Source organism: Heptranchias perlo, unplaced genomic scaffold (genome assembly GCF_035084215.1).
Source record: "Heptranchias perlo isolate sHepPer1 unplaced genomic scaffold, sHepPer1.hap1 HAP1_SCAFFOLD_85, whole genome shotgun sequence".
NCBI classification, from domain to species: domain Eukaryota; kingdom Metazoa; phylum Chordata; class Chondrichthyes; order Hexanchiformes; family Hexanchidae; genus Heptranchias; species Heptranchias perlo.
The window spans coordinates 2,321,318-2,337,814 of NW_027139887.1; positions in this window are offsets into that span (position 1 = coordinate 2,321,318).

Here is a 16,497-nt window from a genome sequence, read left to right on the forward strand (position 1 = left end):
GACCTCTGCCTACTCCCCCTCCCCCTTGAGAATGCCCTGTAGCCGCTCAGTGACATCCATGACCCTGGCACCAGGGAGGCAACAAACCATCCTGGAGTCACGTTTACGGCCACAGAAACGCCTGTCTGTTCCCCTTACGATAGAATCCCCTACCACTATCGCTCTTCCACTCTTTTTCCTCCCAGCCTGTGCAGCAGAGCTACCCCTGGTGCCAGGAAGTTGGCTGCTGCTGCCTTCCCCTGATAAGTCATCCCCCTCAACAATATCCAAAGCGGTATATTTGTTTGAGAGGGGGACGGCCACAGGGGACCCCTGCACTGCCTGCCTGCTCTTCTTACTCTGCCTGGTGGTCACCCAATTACTTCCTGCCTGTACAACCTTTACCTGCGGTGTGACCATCTCACTAAACGTGCTATCCACGACGTTCTCAGCATCGCGAATGCTCCTTAATGAATCCATCCGCAGCTCCAGTGCCGCAATGCGGTTTGTCAGTAGCTGCAGCTGGATGCATTTCCCGCACACATGGTCGTCAGGGACACCGGAAGGGTCCCTGATTTCCCACATAGAGCAGGAAGAGCATAACACGGGGCTGGGCTGTCCTGACATGACTTACCCTTTAACTAATTAATTCAAATTAAATGAATCCCACCAATTTCACTTCAATTAAAAGGTATACTCAAGAGCCCTTGCTGAACAGCAGTCCCCCACTGCACAACAGAGACCCGAGAATCCACAAACTCTAACCTTAGACAAATTCAGCAGGAAAATACTCACCAGCCAATCATTTACCTCATCCTTGGTGACGTCCCACTTGGATTACTTTTTGCTTCTTATTTATCTTGGGTCCAGGAGTTAAGTCCCTGTGATGTCGCACAGTTGTTGTCTCTTGGTGCAGGTCTGCTGCTGCTTTTATTCCACAATCTCAGTCTTCTACTCTCAGGTTCACTACCGCTCTGCAGGAAAAGTTTGGAAAAGCAAGGCAAAGCAGCACCTCCTTCCCCCACTTCACCGAACTCCCTAACTCAATCCAAAGTTGCACCCCTCAATACTCTGTGAGTCCCTAACTCAATCCACAGTTACACCCCACTCTAGTCTGTGAGTCCATAACTCAGTCCAGTTGAACCCCTCTCTAGTTTGTGAGCCACGAACTCAATGCACAGATAAACCCCTCTCCAGTCTGTGAGTCCCTAACTCAATCCACAGTTACACCAGTCCCTGGTCTGTGAGCCCCGAACGCAGTGCACAGTTACACCCCTCTCTAGTCTGTGAGTCCTTAACTCAATCCACGGGTGCACCCCTGGCTCGACTGTGAGTCCCGAACTCAGTCCGCAGTTACACCCCTCTCTAGTCTGTGAGTCCCGAACTCAATCCACGGTTGCACCATTCTCGAGACTGTGAGTTCCTAACTCAGTCCATAGTTACACCCCTCTCTAGTCTGTCAGCACCTAACACCATCCACAGTTACACCCCTGTTCAGTCTGTGAGTCCCTAACTCAGTCCACATTTACACCACTCTCTCGTCTGACAGTACCTAAATCCATCAACAGTTACACACCCGTACAGTCTGTGAGTCCGTAACTCAATGCACATTTACACCCTTCTCTAGTCTGAGTCCCTCACTCAATCCATGGTTACACCCCTCTACAGTCTGTGAGTCCCTAACTCAATGCACAGTTAAAATTCTCTCTAGTCTGAGAGTCCCAAACTCAATCAACAGTTGCACCCCTCTCTAGTCTGTGGGTCCCTAACTCTTTCCACAGATATACCCTTCTCTAGTCTGTGAGTCCCCAACTCAATCCACAGTTACACCCATCTCTCGTCTATGATTCCCAAACTCAATCCACAGTTGCACCCCTCTCTAGTCTGTGAACCCCGAACTCAGTGCACAGTTACACCCATCTCGAGTCTCTGAGTCCCTAACTCAATTCACAGTTAGACCACTCCGTAGTCTGTGAGTCACGAACTCAGTGCACAGTTACACCCCTCTCTAGTCTGTGTCTCGAACTCAGTCCACAGTTACACCCCTCTCCAGTCTGTGAGTCCCGAACTCAGTAAACAGTGACAACCCTCTCTATTCTGTGAGTCCCCAACTCGATCAAAGGCTGCACCCCTCTCTGGACTGTGAGACCCTAACTCAGTCCATAGTTACACAACTCTCTCGTCTGTCAGTACCTAACTCCATCAGCAGTTACAGCCCTGTCTAGTCTGTGAGTCCCTAACTCAATCCACAGTTACACCCCGCTCTACTCTGTGAGTCCAGAACTCAATCCACAGTTACACCCTGCTCTAATCTGTGAGTCTCTAATTCAATCCACAGTTACACCCTACTCTAGTCTGTGAGTCCCTAACTTAATGCACAGTTACACCCTTCTCCAGTCTGAGAGTCCCTAACTCAATCAACAGTTACACCCCTCTCTTGTCTGTGAGTCAATAACTCAATCCACAGTTATACCCCTCTCTAGTCTGTGAGTCCCCAACTCGGTCTACAGTTGCACAAGTCCCGAGTCTGTGAGTTCCGAACTCAGTCCACAGTTACTCCCCGCTCTAGTCTGTGAGTCCCGAATTCATTCAACAGTTACACCCCTCTCTAGTGTGAGCCCCTAACTCAATCCACAGTTAGAACCCTCTCTAGTCTGTCAGTCCCTAACTCAGTTCACAGTTACACCCCTTTCTAGTCTGTGAGACCCCAACTCAGGCCACAGTTATAACCCCTTTAGTCTGTGAGTCACGAACTCAGTCCACAGTTTTTTTTTATTCGTTCACGGGATGTGGGCGTCGCTGGCAAGGCCGGCATTTATTGCCCATCCCTAAGAGGGCAATTAAGAATCAACCACATTGCTGTGGGTCTGGAGTCACATATAGGCCAGACCGGGTAAGGACCGCAGGTTTCCTTCTCTAAAGGATATTAGTGAACCAGATGGGTTTTTACGACAATCCGGTAGTTTCATTACTGATACTAGTATTTTAATTCCAGATTTTTATTTAATTAATCGAATTTAAATTCACCAGACGCCGTGGCAGGATTTGAACTGGTGACTCTGGATTTTAGTCCAGGCCTCTGGATTACTAACCCAGCAACATAACCACTACGCTACCGTACCCTCTCTAGTCTGTGAGTCCGTAACTCAATCCACGGTTGCACCTCTGGCTAGACTGTGAGTCCCGAACTCAGTCCATAGTTACACCACTCTCTCGTCTGTCAGTATCTAACTCTATCCACAGTTACACCCCTGTCTAGTCTGTGAGACCCTAACTCAGGGCACAGTTACACCCCTCTCTAGTCTGCGAGTCCCGAACTCAGTCCGCAGTTACACCCCTCTCTAGTCTGTGAGTCCCGAACTCAATCCACGGTTGCACCATTCTCGAGACTGTGAGTCCCTAACTCAGTCCATAGTTACACCACTCTCTAGTCTGACAGTACCTAAATCCATCAACAGTTACACACATGTATAGTCTGTGAGTCCCTAGCTCAATCCACTGTTACACTCCGCTCTAATCTGTGAGTCCCTCACTCAATCCACAGTTACACCCCTCTACAATCTGTGGGTCACTAACTCAATCCACAGTTTCAACTCTCTTTCTTCCGAGTGGCGAACTAAGTCCGCAGTTACACGCATCCCTAGTCTGTGAGTCACTAACTCAATGCACAGTTAAACCCCTCTCTAGTCTGAGAGTCCCTAACTCAATCAACAGTTGCACCCCTCTCTAGTCTGTGAGTCAATAAATAAATCCGCAGTTACACCCCTCTCTAGTCTGTGAGTCCAGAACTCAATCCACAGTTACACCCTGCTCTAATCTGTGAGTCTCTAATTCAATCCACAGTTACACCCTACTCTAGTCTGTGAGTCCCTAACTTAATGCACAGTTACACCCTTCTCCAGTCTGAGAGTCCCTAACTCAATCAACAGTTACACCCCTCTCTTGTCTGTGAGTCAATAACTCAATCCACAGTTATACCCCTCTCTAGTCTGTGAGTCCCCAACTCGGTCTACAGTTGCACAAGTCCCGAGTCTGTGAGTTCCGAACTCAGTCCACAGTTACTCCCCGCTCTAGTCTGTGAGTCCCGAATTCATTCAACAGTTACACCCCTTTCTAGTGTGAGCCCCTAACTCAATCCACAGTTAGAACCCTCTCTAGTCTGTCAGTCCCTAACTCAGTTCACAGTTACACCCCTTTCTAGTCTGTGAGACCCCAACTCAGGCCACAGTTATAACCCCTTTAGTCTGTGAGTCACGAACTCAGTCCACAGTTTTTTTTTATTCGTTCACGGGATGTGGGCGTCGCTGGCAAGGCCGGCATTTATTGCCCATCCCTAAGAGGGCAATTAAGAATCAACCACATTGCTGTGGGTCTGGAGTCACATATAGGCCAGACCGGGTAAGGACCGCAGGTTTCCTTCTCTAAAGGATATTAGTGAACCAGATGGGTTTTTACGACAATCCGGTAGTTTCATTACTGATACTAGTATTTTAATTCCAGATTTTTATTTAATTAATCGAATTTAAATTCACCAGACGCCGTGGCAGGATTTGAACTGGTGACTCTGGATTTTAGTCCAGGCCTCTGGATTACTAACCCAGCAACATAACCACTACGCTACCGTACCCTCTCTAGTCTGTGAGTCCGTAACTCAATCCACGGTTGCACCTCTGGCTAGACTGTGAGTCCCGAACTCAGTCCATAGTTACACCACTCTCTCGTCTGTCAGTATCTAACTCTATCCACAGTTACACCCCTGTCTAGTCTGTGAGACCCTAACTCAGGGCACAGTTACACCCCTCTCTAGTCTGCGAGTCCCGAACTCAGTCCGCAGTTACACCCCTCTCTAGTCTGTGAGTCCCGAACTCAATCCACGGTTGCACCATTCTCGAGACTGTGAGTCCCTAACTCAGTCCATAGTTACACCACTCTCTAGTCTGACAGTACCTAAATCCATCAACAGTTACACACATGTATAGTCTGTGAGTCCCTAGCTCAATCCACTGTTACACTCCGCTCTAATCTGTGAGTCCCTCACTCAATCCACAGTTACACCCCTCTACAATCTGTGGGTCACTAACTCAATCCACAGTTTCAACTCTCTTTCTTCCGAGTGGCGAACTAAGTCCGCAGTTACACGCATCCCTAGTCTGTGAGTCACTAACTCAATGCACAGTTAAACCCCTCTCTAGTCTGAGAGTCCCTAACTCAATCAACAGTTGCACCCCTCTCTAGTCTGTGAGTCAATAAATAAATCCGCAGTTACACCCCTCTCTAGTCTGTGAGTCCCTAACTCAGTCAACATTTGCACCACTCTCCAGTCTATGAGTCCCGAGCTCAATCTACAGTCATATCCCTCTCTAGTCTGTGAGTCCCTAACTCAATCCACGGTTGCACCATTCTCGAGACTGTGAGTCCCTAACTCCGTACATAGTTACACCACTCTCTAGTCTGACAGTACCTAAATCCATCAACAGTTACACACACGTATAGTCTGTGAGTCCCGAGCTCAATCCACTGTTACACCCCGCTCAAATCTGTGATTCCCTAACTCAATCCACAGTTACACCTCTCTCTAGTCTGTCCGTACCTAACTCCATCCACAGTTAAACCCCTCTTTAGTCTGTAACTCAATCCACAGTCACACCCCTCTCTGGTCTGTGAGTCCCGAACTCAATCTACAGTTACACCACTCCGTAGTCTGTGAACCCCCAACTCAGTGCACAGTTACACCCATCTCTAGTCCGTGAGTCCCGAACTCAATCCACAGTCACACCCCTCGCTAGTCTGTCAGTCCCTAACTCAGTTCACAGTTACACCACTCCGTAGTCTGTGAGTCACGAACTCAGTGCACAGTTACACCCTTCTCTAGTCTGTGTCTCGAACACAGTCCACGGTTACACCCCTCTCGAGTCTGTGAGACCCTAACTCAATCCACGGTTGCACCCCTGTGCAGTCTGTGAGTCCCTAACTCAGTCCACAGTAACACCCCTCTCCAATCAGTTAGTCCCTAACTCCATCCACAGTTACACCCCTGTATCGTCTGAGTCCCTAACTCAATCCACAGTTAAACCCCTTCCTCGTCTGTGAGTCACTAACTCTATCCACAGTTACACCCCTCTCTAGTCTGTGAGTCCCTAACTCAATCCACAGTTACACCCCGCTCCAGCCTGTGATTCCCACAAACGGTCCGCAGCTATACCCCTCACAAGCCTGTGAGTCTCTCATTTAATCTGCAGTTACACCCCGCCCTAGTCTGTGACTCCTTAACTCAATCCACAGTTCCACCCCTATCGAGCCTGTCAGTACCTAACTCCATCCACAGTTACACCCCTGTCTAGTCTGTGAGTCCCGAACTCAATCCACAGTTACACCCTCTCTTGCCTGTGAGCTCCTATCAAGTCCACAGTTACAGCCCTCTCCAGCCTGTGAATCCATACTGCAGTCCACAATTACAGCACTCCCCAGTCTCTTATTCTCGAACTCAGTCCACGTGTGCACCCCTCCCCAGTAAGAGGCTCGAACAAAGTCCCACATTACAGACCTCTCCAATTTGTGAGTCACTAACTCATGCCACATTTACTCCCCTCTCTAGTCTGATTCCCAAACTCCATTCACGGTTAAACCCTTTGTAGGCTGCGTGTCCTTAGCTTGGCCCAAAGTTATGCGCTTCCCAACTCCGTAATTCCCAGACTGAGTCCACTTATACACAGCTGTCTGGTCTGTCAGCCTCCAACTCAGTCCACAGTTACACCCTCTCCAGTCTGCGAGTCCCTAACTCAGATGAACAGTTACACCTCTCCGTAGTCTGTGAGTCGCGAACTCAGTCAACAGTTACACCCCTCTGTATTCTGTGAGACACTAACTCAGTCCAGAGTTACACAAATCTCTGGTCTGTCAGTACCTAACTCGATCAACGGTTGCACCCCTCTCAAGACTGTGAGTCCCTAACTCTGTCCATAGTTACACAACTCTCCAGTCTGTCAGTACCTAACCCCATCCACAGTTACAACCCTGTCTAGTCTGTGAGTCTCTCATTCTGTCCACAGTTAAACCACTCTCTATTCTGTCAGTACCTAACTCCATCTGCAGTTACACCCGTGTCTAGTCTGTGAGTCCCTAACTCAATCCACGGTTACACCCCGCTCTACTCTGCGAGTCCCTAATTCAAACCACAGTTACACCCCTCTCTAGTCTGTCAGATCCTAACCCCATTCTCAGTTGCACCCCTGTCTAGTCTGTGAGTCCATAACACCATCCAGAGTTACACCACTATCTAGTCTGTCGGCCCCTAACTCAATGCACAGTTACACCACTCCGTAGTCTGTGAGTCGCGAACTCAGTGCACAGTTACACCCCTCTCTAGTCTGTGTCTCGAAGACAGTCCACAGTTACACCTCTCTCCAGTCTGTGAGTCGCGAACTCAGTCCACGGTTACACCCCTCTCTAGTCTGTGAGACCTTAACTCAGTCCACAGTTACACCCCTCTCTAGTCTGTGAGTCCCTAACTCAATCCACGGTTGCACCCCTGTGCAGTCTGTGAGTCCCTAACTCAGTCCACAGTAACACCCCTCTCCAATCAGTTAGTCCCTAATTCCATCCACAGTTACACCCCTGTATCGTCTGAGTCCCTAACTCAATCCACAGTTAAACCCCTTCCTCGTCTGTGAGTCACTAACTCTATCCACAGTTACACCCCTCTCTAGTCTGTGAGTCCCTAACTCAATCCACAGTTACACCCCGCTCCAGCCTGTGATTCCCACAATCGGTCCGCAGCTATACCCCTCACAAGCCTGTGAGTCTCTCATTTAATCTGCAGTTACACCCCGCCCTAGTCTGTGACTCCTTAACTCAATCCACAGTTCCACCCCTCTCTTGCCTGTCAGTACCTAACTCCATCCACAGTTACACCCCTGTCTAGTCTGTGAGTCCCGAACTCAATCCACAGTTACACCCTCTCTTGTCTGTGAGCTCCTATCAAGTCCACAGTTACAGCCCTCTCCAGCCTGTGAATCCATACTGCAGTCCACAATTACAGCACTCCCCAGTCTCTTATTCTCGAACTCAGTCCACGTGTGCACCCCTCCCCAGTAAGAGGCTCGAACAAAGTCCCACATTACAGACCTCTCCAATTTGTGAGTCACTAACTCATGCCACATTTACTCCCCTCTCTAGTCTGATTCCCAAACTCCATTCACGGTTAAACCCTTTGTAGGCTGCGTGTCCTTAGCTTGGCCCAAAGTTATGCGCTTCCCAACTCCGTAATTCCCAGACTGAGTCCACTTATACACAGCTGTCTGGTCTGTCAGCCTCCAACTCAGTCCACAGTTACACCCTCTCCAGTCTGCGAGTCCCTAACTCAGTGAACAGTTACACCTCTCCGTAGTCTGTGAGTCGCGAACTCAGTCAACAGTTACACCCCTCTGTATTCTGTGAGACCCTAACTCAGTCCAGAGTTACACAAATCTCTGGTCTGTCAGTACCTAACTCGATCAACGGTTGCACCCCTCTCAAGACTGTGAGTCCCTAACTCAGTCCATAGTTACACAACTCTCCAGTCTGTCAGTACCTAACCCCATCCACAGTTACAACCCTGTCTAGTCTGTGAGTCTCTCATTCTGTCCACAGTTAAACCACTCTCTATTCTGTCAGTACCTAACTCCATCTGCAGTTACACCCATGTCTAGTCTGTGAGTCCCTAACTCAATCTACGGTTACACCCCGCTCTACTCTGTGAGTCCCTAATTCAAACCACAGTTACACCCCTCTCTAGTCTGTCAGATCCTAACTCCATTCTCAGTTACACCCCTGTCTAGTCTGTGAGTCCCTAACTCCATCCAGAGTTACACCACTATCTAGTCTGTCGGCCCCTAACTCAATGCACAGTTACACCACTCCGTAGTCTGTGAGTCGCGAACTCAGTGCACAGTTACACCCCTCTCTAGTCTGTGTCTCGATCACAGTCCACAGTGACACCTCTCTCCAGTCTGTGAGTCGTGAACTCAGTCCACAGTTACACCCCTCTCTAGTCTGTGAGACCTTAACGCAGGCCACAGTTACAACCCTCTCGAGTCTGTGAGTCACGAACTCAGTCCACAGTTACACCCCTCTCTAGTCTGTGAGTCCCTAACTCAATTCACGGTTGCAGCCCTGGCTAGACTGTGAGGCCCGAACTCAGTCCATAGTTACACCACTCTCTCATCTGTCAGTACCTAACTCCATCCACAGTTACACCCCTCCCTCGTCTGTGAGACCCTAACCCAGACCACAGTTACACCTCCCTAGTCTGTGAGTCCCTAACTCAATCCACGGTTGCACCATTCTCGAGACTGTGAGTTCCTAACTCAGTCCATAGTTACACCACTCTCTAGTCTGTCCGTACCTAACTCCATCCACAGTTACACCACTGTCCAGTCTGTGAGTCCCTAACTCAGTCCACAGTTACACCAGTCTCTCGTCTGACAGTACCTAAATCCATCAACAGCTACACACCCGTACAGTCTGTGAGTCCCTAACGCAATCCACAGTTACACCCCGCTCTAATCTGTGAGTCCCTAACTCAATCCACAGTCACACCCCTCTCCTGTCTGTGGGTCACTAACTCAATCCACAGTTTCAACTCTCTTTCGTCTGTCAGATCCTAAATCCATTCTCAGTTACACCCCTGTCTAGTGTGTGAGTCCCTAACTCCATCCACAGTTACACCGCTATCTAGTCTGTGAGTCCCTCACTCAATCTCCAGTTACACCCCTCTCCAGTCTGTGGGTCCATAACTCAATCCACATTTTCAACTTCTCTTTCGTCTGAGTGGCGAACAAAGTCCGCAGCTGCACCCCTCCCTAGTCTGTGAGTCCCCAACTCAATGCACAGTTAAACCCGTACCTACTCTGTGAGTCCCTAACAAAATCCACAATCTTACCCCTCTCTCGTCTGTGAGTCCTAAACTCAATCCACAGTTACACCCCGCTCTCTAGTCTGTGAGTCCCGAACTCAGTCCACAGCTAGAAACCTCTCTGGTCTGTCAGTCCCCAACTCAGTTCACAGTTACACCCCTCTCGAGTCTGTGAGTCCCCAACTCATTGAAAGTTGTACCCCTCTCTAGTGTGTGAGTCCCTAACTCAGTACACAGTTATAAAACTCGCTAATCTGTGAGCCCAGAACGCAGTGCACAGTTACAACCCGCTCTAGTCTGTGAGTCCCGAACTCAGTCCACAGTTACACCCCGCTCTTGTCTTTGAGTCCCGAACTCAGTCCACAGTTACACCCCGCTCTAGTCTGTGAGTCCCGAACTCAGTCCACAGTTACACCCCGCTCTTGTCTTTGAGTCCCGAATTCAGTCCACAGTTACACCCCTCTCTAGTCTGTGAGTTCCTAACTCAGTCCACAGTTACACAACTCCCTAGTCTGTGAGTCCCGAACTCAGTACATAGTTAGACCGCTCTCTAGTCTGTGAGTCCCGAACTCAGTCCACAGCTCGAAACCTCTCTGGTCTGTCAGTCCCTAACTCAGTCCACAGTTATAACCCTCTCCAGTCTGTGGGTCCCTAACTCAGTACACAGTTACACCCCGCTCTAGTCAGTGAGTTCCGAACTCAGTCCACAGTTAACCCCTCTCTGGTCTGTGATTCCATCAATCAGTCCGCAGTTATACCCCTCACCAGCCTGTGAGTCTCTGATTTAATCCACAGTTACACCCCGCTCTAGACTGTGATTCCCTCACTCCATCCACAGTTGCACCCCGGTCTAGTCTGCGAGTCCCTAACACAATCCACAGTTAGACCCCTATCGAGCCTGTCAGTACCTAACTCCATCCACAGTTACACCCCTGTCTAGTCTGTGAGTCCCGAACTCAATCCACAGTTACACCCTCTCTTGTCTGTGAGCTCCTATCAAGTCCACAATTACACCCCTCTCCAGCCTGTGAATCCATACTGCAGTCCACAATTACAGCACTCCCCAGTCTCTTATTCTCGAACTCAGTCCACGTGTGCACCCCTCCCCAGTTAGAGGCTCGAACAAAGTCCCATATTACAGACCTCTCCAATTTGTGAGTCACTAACTCATGCCACATTTACTCCCCTCTCTAGTCTGATTCCCAAACTCCATTCACGGTTAACCCCTTTGTAGGCTGCGTGTCCGTAGCTTGGCCCAAAGTTATGCGCTTCCCAACTCCGTAATTCCCGAACTGAGTCCACTTATACACAGCTGTCTGGTCTGTCAGCCTCCAACTCAGTCCACAGTTACGCCCTCTCCAGTCTGCGAGTCCCTAACTCAGTGAACAGTTAAACCTCTCCGTAGTCTGTGAGTCGCGAACTCAGTCCACAGTTACACCCCTCTCTATTCTGTGAGACCCTAACTCAGTCCAGAGTTACACAAATCTCTAGTCTGTCAGTACCTAACTCGATCAACGGTTGCACCCCTCTCTAGACTGTGAGTCCCTAACTCAGTCCATAGTTACACAACTCTCTAGTCCGTCAGTACCTAACCCCATCCACAGTTACAACCCTGTCTAGTCTGTGAGTCCCTAATTCAGTCCACAGTTAAACCACTCTCTAGTCTGTCAGTAGCTAACTCCATCAGCAGTTACACCCGTGTCTACTCTGTGAGTCCCTAACTCAATCCACAGTTACACCCCTCTCTAGTCTGTCAGATCCTAACTCCATTCTCAGTTGCACCCCTGTCTAGTCTGTGAGTCCATAACTCCATCCAGAGTTACACCACTATCTAGTCTGTCGGCCCCTAACTCAATGCACAGTTACACCACTCCGTAGTCTGTGAGACGCGAACTCAGTGCACAGTTACACCCCTCTCTAGTCTGTGTCTCGAACACAGTCCACAGTTACACCGCTCTCCAGTCTGTGAGTCGCGAACTCAGTCCACAGTTACACCCCTCTCTAGTCTGTGAGACCCTAACTCAATTCACGGTTGCAGCCTTGGCTGGACTGTGAGTCCCGAACTCAGTCCATAGTTACACCACTCTCTCATCTGTCAGTACCTAACTCCATCCACAGTTGCACCCCTCCCTAGTCTGTGAGACCCTAACTCAGGCCACAGTTACACCCCTCTCTAGTCTGTGAGTCCCGAACTCAGTACACCGTTGCACCCCTCTCTAGTCTGTGAGTCCCTAACTCAATCCACGGTTGCACCATTGTCGAGACTGTGAGTTCCTAACTCAGTCCATAGTTACACCACTCTCTCGTCTGTCCGGACCTAACTCCATCCACAGTTACAACCCTGTCCAGTCTGTGATTCCCTAACTCAGTCCACAGTTACACCAGTCTCTCGTCTGACAGTACCTAAATCCATCAACAGCTACACACCCGTACAGTCTGTGAGTCCCTAACTCAATCCACAGTTACACCGCTATCTAGTCTGTGAGCCACTAACTCAATGCACAGTTAAACCCCTCTCTAGTCTGTCAGTACCAAACTCCATCCACAGTTAGACCCCTCTCTAGTCTGTGAGTCCGTAACTCAATCCACAGTCACATCCCTCTCCAGTCTGTGGGTCACTAACTCAATCCACAGTTTCAACTCTCTTTCGTCTGTCAGATCCTAAATCCATTCTCAGTTACACCCCTGTCTAGTCTGTGAGTCCCTAACTCAGTCCACAGTTACACCAGTCTCTCGTCTGACAGTACCTAAATCCATCAACAGTTACACACCCGTACAGTCTGTGAGTCCCTAACTCAATCCACAGTTACACCCCGCTCTAATCTGTGAGTCCCTAACTCAATCCACAGTTACACCCCTCTCTAGTCTGTAAGTACCAAACTCCATCCAAAGTTAGACCCCTCTCTAGTCTGTGAGTCCGTAACTCAATCCACAGTCACATCCCTCTCCAGTCTGTGGGTCACTAACTCAATCCACAGTTTCAACTCTCTTTCGTCTGTCAGATCCTAAATCCATTCTCAGTTACACCACTCTCTAGTCTGTCAGTACCTAACTCCATCAGCAGTTACACTGGTGTCAAGTCTGTGAGTCCCTAACTCAATCCACAGTTACACCCCGCTTTTCTCTGTGAGCCACTAACTCAATGCACAGTTAAATCCACAGGAACTATACCTGTACTGGTTTCAATCAATCCCACAGGAGCTATACCTGTACTGGGTTCAATCAGTTCCACAGGAACTATACCTGTACTGGTTTCAATCAATCCCACAGGAGCTATACCTGTACTGGGTTCAATCAGTTCCACAGGAACTATACTTGTACTGCGTTCAATCATTCCCACAGGAACTATACCTGTACTGGTTTCAATCAATCCCACAGGAGCTATACCTGTACTGGGTTCAATCAGTTCCACAGGAACTATACTTGTACTGGGTTCAATCATTCCCACAGGAACTATACCTGTACTGGTTTCAATCATTCCCACAGGAACTATACCTGTACTGGTTTCAATCATTCCCACAGGAACTATACCTGTACTGGATTCAATCATTCCCACAGGAACCAAACCTGTACTGGGTTCAATCAGTCCCACAGGAACTATACCTGTACTGGGTTCTATCAATCCCACAGGAACTATACCTGTACTGGGTTCTATCAATCCCACAGGAGCTATACCTGTACTGGGGTTCAATCAGTTCTACAGGAACTATACCTGTACTGGGTTCAATCAATCCCACAGGAGCTATACCTGTACTGGGTTCAATCGATCCCACAGGAGCTATACCTGTACTGGGTTCAATCAGTTCCACAGGAACTGTATCTATATTGGGTTCGACCAGTCCCATAGGAACTGGATGTATACAGGGGTCAACCAGTTCCATAGTTAGTGGACCTCTACTGGGGTCGACCCGTCCCATCGGAACTGTATCTATATTGGGATCGACCAGTCCCATCGGAAATGGACAAATGGACAGGTCGACCAGTCCCATAGGAACTGTATCTATATTGGGATCGACCTGTCCCATAGGAAATGGACATATACTGGGGTCGACCAGTCCCACAGGACCTGTGCCCGTACTGGATTCGACCATTCTCACAGGAAACGGATATATACTGGTGTCGATCAGCCCCACAGGAACTGGGCCAGTACTGGGATCGACCAGTCAAACAGGAACTGTGCCTATACCGGTGTCAACCAGTGCTATAGGAACTGTTCCAATACTGGGGTCGACCAGTCCCATTGGAACTGGACTTACACTGGGTTCGACCAGTCCCACAGGAATTGTAACTATGCCGGTTTTGACCAGTGCCACAGGAACTGTTCCCATACTGGGGTCGACCATTCCCATAGGAACAGGAACTATATTGGGGTCAATCAGTCCCATAAATAGGGGACCTATACTGGGGTCGACCAGTCCCATAGGAACTGTACCTATAATGGGATTAACCAGCCCGTTAGGAACTGGACCACTTATACTGGGAATAACCAGTCCATTTGAACTCTATCTATGTTGGGATCGACCAGTCCCATAGGAAATGGAGCATCTATACTGGGATCGACCATCTACCAATCCCATGGGAACTGTACCTATACTGGGGTCGACCAGTCCAATAGGAACTGTATCTATACTGGGGTCAACCAGTCCAATAGGAAATGTATCTATACTGGGGTCGACCATTCCCATCGCAACTGGACCTTCACTGGGGTTGACCAGTCCCATCGGATCTGGAAATATACTGGGGTCAACCAGTCCCATAGATATGTGACCTATACCGGGGTCAAGCAGTCCCATAGGAACTGTACCTGTACTGGGGTCGACTGGCCCCATCGGAAATGGACCTATACTGGGGTCGACCACTCCCGTAGGAACTGTTAATATACTGGGGTCGATCAGACCCACAGGAACTGGGTTAATTCTGGGATCGACCTGTCCAACAGGAACTGTGCCTATACCAGTGTCGACCAGTGCCACAGGAACTGTTCCTATACTGGGGTCGACCATTCTCATAGGATCAGGAACTATACTGGGGTTGACCAGTCCCGTAGGAATTGTACCTGTACTGGGCTCGATCAGTCCCACAAGAACTGGACAACCTTGACTAGGATCGACCAGTCCCACAGGAACTGTACCTATAATGGGATCAACCAGCCAATTAGGAACTTGAACACCTATACTGGGATTAACCAGTCCCATAGGAAAAGTACCTATAATGTATCGACAAGCCCATTAGGAACTGGACCACCTATACTGGGAATCACCAGTCCCATAGGAACTCTATCTATATTGGGATCGACCAGTCCCATAGGAACTGGACCATCTATACTGGGATCCACCAATCTCATAGAGTCATAGAGTCATAGAGTTATACAGCACAGATAGAGGCCCTTCGGCCCATCGTGTCCGCGCCGGCCATCAGCCCTGTCTATGGGAACTGTAACTATACTGGGGTCAACCAGTCCCATAGGAACTGTAACTATACTGGGGTCGACCAGACTCATAGGAATGGGATCTATACTGGGGTCGACCAGTCCCCTAGGAACTGTTAATATACTGGGGTCGCCCAGTCCCATAGGAACTGCACCTATACTGGGCGAAACCAGTCCCATAGATAGGGGACCTATGCTAGGGTCGACCAGACCCTAGGAACTGTATCGGTATTGGTATCGACCAGTCCCCTAGGAATTGGACCACCTTTATTGGGATCGACCAGTCCCATAGGAACTGTATCTACGTAGGGATCGACCAATCCCATAGGAACTGTACATATACCGGGGTCGACTAGTCCCAAACAAACCGGACATACACTGGGGTTGACCAGTCCCACAGGACCAGTGCCTGCACCGGTGTCGACCATTGGAACTGGAAATATACTGGGATCGACCAGTCCCATAGGAACTGGACCTATATGGAGTCGACAAGCCTCATAGGAATTGTACCTATACTGGGGTCGACCAGTCCCACAGGACCTGTGCCTGTATTGAGATCGACCATCTCAGAGGAAATGGACGTATTCTGGGATGGATCAGTCCGAGAGGAACTGTGCCTGTACTGTGATTGACCAGTCTCACAGATAATGGACATTTTCTGGGTTCGACCAGTTCCATAGGAACTGTACCTATACTGCGGCCGACCACTTCCAAAGGAACTGGATGTATACTGGGGTTGATCAGTCCCATAGGAACTGGAAACATACTGGGGTCAACCATTCCGAAAGGAATTGGACCTATACTGGGATCGACCATTCCTATAGGAACTGGACCTATACTGGGGTCGACCAGTCCCGAAGGAACTGGACCTATACTGGGATCGACCAGTCTCATAGGAACTGGACCTATACTGGGATCAACCATTCCTATAGGAACTGGACCTATACTGGGATCAACCATTCCTATAGGAACTGGACCTATACTGGGGTCGACCAGTCTCATAGGAACTGGACCTATACTGGGGTCGACTAGTCTCATAGGAACTGGACCTATACTGGGGTCGACCAGTCCAGAAGGAACTGGACCTATACTGTGGTCGACCAGTCCCATAGGAACTGGAACTATAATGGGGTCGGACAGTCCCACAGGAACTGGACCTATAAAATCATAGAATCATAGAAAGGTTACAGCATGGGAG